Below are 6975 nucleotides of genomic sequence, written 5' to 3' on the forward strand. Positions count from 1 at the left end.
TCACACTGCTGCCCTCTAGTGTCTGCAACAACACACTGTTTCATCCTGTGCTGCTGCTTTCACTGCTACAACTGTTCCTATTAGTTTAGTTTCAAGTTTTATTTGTCAAATGTAGGTTAACACAGGGTCAACGGTACAATGAAATGTGTGCGAGAGAGACAGCATGTCAGCTCAGCAAAATTAAGTGATATATATTTTTTACAATCTTTTAAAATAAGTACTATATACAATTGAGTTAAACAACAACAAAAAAAAAACTTATGTACATATATGAAGAAAAAAGGGGGGTTGTGCAGTACAATAAATAATAATATTTACTTATATTTATTTAGTGCAGACAGTGAGAGTCTGTGTCTGTGGGTCTGGAGGTTGAGAAGCCTGATGGCTTGGTGGTAAAAATTGTCCTTGAGTCTGATGGTGCGGCCAGGTTCCGGTATCGTCTGCCTGACGGTAACAAGGAGAACAGTCTGCTGGGTGGCTGTGGTCCTTTATGATGCTGGGTGCCTTCCGGAGGCACCGCTGGTGGAAAATGTCCTGAATGGCCGGGAGACTGTTGCCAATGGTGAGCTGTGCTGCCTCCACCACTCTCTGAAGCGATTTGCGGCTTTGAGCAGAACAGTTCCCTATCCCTTGTGGTGCACCCGTGTTCAGTGTCAGCGAGGTAGAGGTGTGGCTGCCGACTCTCACCACCGGGGCCTGCCTGTCAGGAACTTGAGTATCCAGCTGCAGATGGAGGCCTCCAATCCAAGATCAGCGAGCTTAGTGACGAGTTTAGAGGGAATAATAGTGTTAAATGCGAAGCTGTAGTCTATGAAGAGCATTCTCACATATGTATTCCCTCTGTCCAGGTGGGTGAGTCCAGTGTGTGTCGCCAAGGAGATGGTATCATCCGTGGCCCTGTTTCGTCTGTAGGCAAACTGAAGGGGGTCCAAGATGTCAGGAAGAGAGGAGCAGATGTGGGTTAGGGTAACCCTAACCCTTCGTTACTTTAGTAGGAAGTGAAAATGTGTGCTGTGTAAAAGGCGTGTTGTCAGACAGCAGCTTGTGTGCAGCAGGGGCTGATGGGAGGTGTGAGCAGCCGTCACAAACACGTCGTCTCATCTCACAGCTCGTCCTTGTTTGGCCTCAGCTTCTCCGCAGGTTCACCAGGAGACACCGCGGCACAAAATGCTTTTCCTCCCAGCTGCTGCTCTGTGCTGTCTGTGTTCAGGTGAGTGTTTCCAGCCAATCAGGAGCCGGCAAACTCAACCTTTAACAAACACCGTCACGCTCACCTTCATCTACCTGTCTGGTTTTTATACAGCGCTGGTTGCCATGGCAGCAGATCTGATTCAGGATGATTTAACATTGACCAGGAGAGTTGGTGGAGAAGTTTCATTCAGCTGTCGAGACTCTGAGCTGTGTGATGATTCCTTATGTATTCTGGTACCAGAAGAGAGACACAGAAACATTCACAGTGATTCTTTATATTGATAACAATTACTGGTGAAGTTGATTCAGGATTACAATCATCCTCAGAAAGATGATTTCTCAGCTGTGAAGAAACAGAACGTCTTTGAGTTGAAGATCCAGAAAGTTAAACTCACTCATTCAGCCACCTACTACTGCTCCTGTTGGAAGGATCACACAGTGAGACATTATCCCTGCAGCCCGTACAAAAACCTCCAGATGAACAGATGTCAAACAGTGTGTGTGACAGGAAGAGAGCCGTGAACCACAGCCCAGGTTCACATGTCTCCATCTCAGCCACAAACACTGAACTGAGGATTGATTTGATATGTTCTTTATGTTTCTGTCAGATATTCCAGCAGGTTTATTGTTGTTCCACACAGTGAGGACAAACACAGAGGTCAAAGATCAAACAGAGAGACAACAATAACCATAACATCTACATTAATAACACAAATAAACAACAAACAAAGACCTTTTTAAAAGCAGTGCCTGATTAAAATGATTCACTAAAACAAAAGTGACACAATAATAAAAACAACATTTTGATGAAGATTGAAAATCGTCTTCTTCGACCTGCTGCAGGAATAAAGTCCGTTCCTCCTCACAAGGCTGATCTGCTCTTCATGCAAACACTTCCTGTGTCCTTCACAATAAAAGCTTTGCAGACACATTTCTAACATCACATGTCAGCAGATCATTTCCCTTCAGTCAATAATAAAGTGGACTCCAGGTTTTAGGACAGTTCCCCCTCAACACAGATTTGCTAAACGTATTTGGATTGAATGAAGTTTCTCTGTGAGCAGTGGGACCTTTGGCTCAGTCTTTCCATCCAACCAACACTGAGATCCAGAACAAGATACCTGCCTGACTTCTATCACATGTCCAGTGGATGTTCATGGTCCCCAGAGGATGAATCCTAATGTTTATGTCCAGCTGCTGATCAACAGAGAAATGTCTCATGGCCGAATGTGACACAATATTGATGCACGAGATGTTTGAAGTGTTTAAAACAAAGTGTAATGAAATCAAAGTCCAACCCTTTACATACATCCAAACACTCTCACAGGAACTCTTTCTGCTTCTAATACAAACTACCACACACACCATGTGGACAAGCGTCCTGTCATTTCACACACACGTCCTAAATCAAATGGACAATTTAAAGATGTGAGCTGATGATGGAGCCAGATAGAAACTTCCCAAAGTCAGCAGGATTTATCCTCTGAGGAGCAGGAACGTGTGAAGCAACGCTCCACGCAGACGCTCTGTGTCTAAAAGGACAATAACAGAAGAGACGTGTTAATATGAACATTAGAGAAACACATGAGCTGAAACATGATCCTGGTGAATCATTTGGACTCGTTCACCTCAGCTGACACGTTCAACAGCAGACAGGTTTTTGTATCACTCTGTTTCACTGTGGTGACGGGGAGGAGGCCAGCATACTGGATCTTTGGCTCTGGAACTAAACTGTATGTAACAGGTAAGAATAAACTTTCATCTTCCTTCACTTTATTTAACACGTTGAACATGTGTTTGGATGAGTTTGTGCTGCTTCAGGCTTCACATGTTACTTTTTATCATTAGTAGAATTCTTGCAGCCGTGCAGCTGTTGTTACATAAAAAAGGTTCAAACTTCCTGCAAATATGTTTAAATCTCACTGAACTCAAGTTATTCTTTATTCTGCAGATTAAACTCATTTATATAGAAAAAGTGTGATATTTGTAATGTTTTAAATACACAGTATAGCTTGTCTCTGTATATACAAGATACAATATGTTAGTAAACTTAATCTAATAGATGGAAAATCTGTTTTTAAAACAATTTATGTAACTTTAAATAAATGTGTTAAATAATAACTTTTATTTTAATTAATGGTTAAATTAACTTTATAACTTTTACAGATACTGAACATGATATTACAATAAATATAAATCATGCTTACTAATTTAAATATACGATATAAGATTATATAAAATGGAACACACTTATTTATATCTTAACAAACTTTAAATATAGATATAAATATTGTGTAAAAGATTATTTAAATATAACAATAAATATATTTTTGGTGGTAAATATTATGTATCAGATACAAAATACATTTGAATTATAATCATTCATTAAATTAAATTATATTATATATCATATAATATAATATATTATATTGTATTATATTATAAGATATATTGTATTATATTGTATCATATGATATTATAATATGTTATATTATATTATATTATATATTGTATTATATTATATTATAATATGTTATATTATATTATAATATATATTGTATTATATTGTATTATAATATGTTATATTATATTATATTATAATATATGATACTGTATTATATTGTATCATATTATATTATATTGGAGTTTTTATTCTCATTTTAAATATTCAAACATCTCATTGTAATTGTTTATAGAAGTTAAAATTGTGATGAAAAAAGTTTTAATTTCTTTGGTTTGAGTAAAGTATATGATGGTAAATATATAACATGTTATACTTAATAATAATTAATCTTTATTAAAGTAACAATATTTATATAAAATGTATTTCATGTGAAGGTAAATATTTAACTTATTATTATATTTATATGAACTCTAATACAGGGAAATGATTTTGCAATATAACAATAACAATATATATCATTTATACAAACTATTTTATATATTTGTATATGATATAGGGTGATATATAATGTCCTAAACAGATAATATATATAAATATAAATAGTAAATTAACCTTCATCTAATTCAAAATACATATACCAGACATATACAACAATAAATATGTTTTGTGGTAAATATTATGCATCATATTTAATTATATTATAATATTTAGTTTTATATTATATGTTCATTTCCCCTCAGGGATCAATAGCAGTCTAAATTCACATTTGATATTTCTCAACATATTATTGTAGTTGTGTATAAAAGTGAAATATTGTTTTATTTATTAGTGTTTTTAATGGTTAGCATTAAGTATATAGTGTTTAATATATAATATGTTGTAAATGTTGTAACCATTGAAACACGATTGTATTAATCAGAATATAATTATGTATTTATGATAATTTATATATATATATATATATATATAGAATACAATATCCATTCTATGTAAGTATCATTATTATATTATATTATATCACTTTGTATTAAATTATATGTGAAGTTCCCGTCAGTGATAAATAAAGTCGTAACTTTTTATATATTATTTTACATGGAAGTCACATTTGATATTATTTCCAAACATATTTTTGTAATTGTGCGTAAAAGTTCAATATTTATAAAAAAAGTTATGAAATGATTAATATATTGATTTGTTGTTTTAGTGGTTAAACTTAATAATATGTTGATAAATATATAATATGTTATATTTATATTGTAATCATTAAATCGTACATTTTATTTTATGTGAAGGTAAATATGTAATTTATAATAATGTTTATTAACTTTAATATGAAACAAGTTTTCCACTGTATGAAGATACTTATCATGATCATCATTATCTTATATAACATTATATTAATAATAATAATGAATGGGACATTATAGTGAATGAACTTTGTACTAAAGTAAAGAGTTGTAGAAGCAGCTGTTGTGTAGACCCGTGATGACGCTCAGTGTGTCTGATCAGCAGGTGAACACAGTGTATGGACTGAACTTTGTGCTGTATTGATGAGGACTTTAGTGATCACAGTCCATGTAGTTTCCAGGATCACACTGAATGCAGTGCAGTGCTGGAAGCTGCTGTTGACTGTGTGAATGTGTGTCAAACTTCAGATGAGCAGGTAGTGAAGCCCGTGGTGAGCGTGTACCCAGCAGCATCCAGAGCCCACCTGGAGGGGAAGAGCTCCCTGCTGTGTCTGGCCTCAGCCATGTTCCCTCCTCTGGTCCAGTTCTCCTGGAGAAGACGAAAGGAGGACGGTCCTCTGGAGGAGCTGCCCCCTGCTGAGGGAGAGCAGCTGGAGCTCAGAGAGTCGGGACGCACCGCCGGCATCCTGCTGATCCACCAGCAAGAGAACAGCACATATAAATACCGCTGCTACGTCCGGCACGAGGGGGGCACAGTGGAGGCCCAAGCAGAACAAGGTGATGAAGGCTTGGTGACTGTGTTCAGCAGGGATTCAGCTTCATGTGGAGACGCTGTCAAAGAGAGCAGAGGAGCAGAGGACAGACATCTCACTCCAAACATTTCACTGCTTTTCTGTTTCAGAGGTTCCAGCTCCAGCAGCCTCCTGTCCTCCAGAGAGAGAGCCAGCAGACCTGCCAGCACTGCAGCAAGCTGACTGTAAGATCACCTGCTGCCTCTCCTTCAATGCCAATGTTTCCTTTCTCAGTGCAGCTTTCATTTTCAACGTCCACCTTGAGAGTCACTGTCCTGTCTACAGACCCAGGAAGCAGCCCAGTCGGCTGGAAGAAATGTCCACATTGTACGTTTGTGCAAAACACGGATACGTTGAATGTCGACGTTTCGACAAGCGTGAGACGAGGCTGATATGAAACGTATTTATGAAACGTGGTTTTGCTTCACAGACGTTCACCTTCAACGTATCCGTGTTTTGCACAAACGTAAAATGCTAAAAATAAATTGTGGCGACTGGCTTGTTGCAAAGCTTGGTCGGGCGCTGACTTGTTGTATTTAATAAGGACCTTTGAGCTTTCACTGAAACTGTAGACGACCCCTGTCTCCATGTGAAGCTGGTCGTCCCGTCGGGAAACATTACACTGATTAAAATCTGTGTGTGTGCGTGTGTGTGTGTGTGTGTGTGTGTCTGTGTGTGTGTGTGTCTGTGTGTCGTGTGTGTGTCAGTGTCCTTCCAGTCTCAGTGCAGGGTGAGGCTGCTCTGCCTGCTGTACACAGTGCTGATAGTGAAGAGTCTGGTGTACTGCTGTGGACTCTCTCTGCTGATGATCCTCAGGAACAAGGGAGCGTCCACCAACTGCTCACATGCTGACTGAATGTTTTCTGATCGCCTTTTCTCTTCATCACATCCCATCAATCTCTTTTCTCTCTGTGATCAGTATTCTCTAATATCAGTTATGACGTGTTGTGGTTGGTTGTAAAATGTATCTTGTTATGCAGGTTACCGTCATCCTAAAACTATAAGTACATATACACATATATATTTGCAGTTACTAAGTATACATTCTGTGTTTATGTGTTTATTTCCACCTTTACTTGTGACTTGTAGACTTATAGAAAGATGAATCTTTAGCTGGTAGATGTTTTATTGTGTTTAGTATCTTTCATATTCTTCTGTTTCTCTTTAATACCTTGTGCAGAGTGCGGCAGGTTTGTCAAATGCTCAATAAAGCTAAAAATCACAGTGTTTGTGTGTCTGTATTATGGATTTCAGTTTGGCTTCAAAGCAAATAATCAGAAACAGAATCCACTTCGTTGGTCGTTTATGTTGACGCCTACAAGTAATCTGTGTGTGGTTGTAAGTAGCTCTGAATATACTTATTATTACTATATAAACATTCAGCTAAACAAGGACAAGATAA

General features: G+C 37.3%; 1 pseudogene; it reads left to right on the forward strand.

The window, feature by feature from the left end:
• The first annotated feature begins 375 nt into the window (after positions 1-375).
• LOC115022760 (immunoglobulin lambda-1 light chain-like) lies at positions 376-6770 on the forward strand (annotated as a pseudogene).
• Positions 6771-6975: the final 205 nt, after the last annotated feature.

The sequence above is a fragment of the Cottoperca gobio genome, chromosome 17 (assembly GCF_900634415.1).
Source record: "Cottoperca gobio chromosome 17, fCotGob3.1, whole genome shotgun sequence".
Taxonomy (NCBI): domain Eukaryota; kingdom Metazoa; phylum Chordata; class Actinopteri; order Perciformes; family Bovichtidae; genus Cottoperca; species Cottoperca gobio.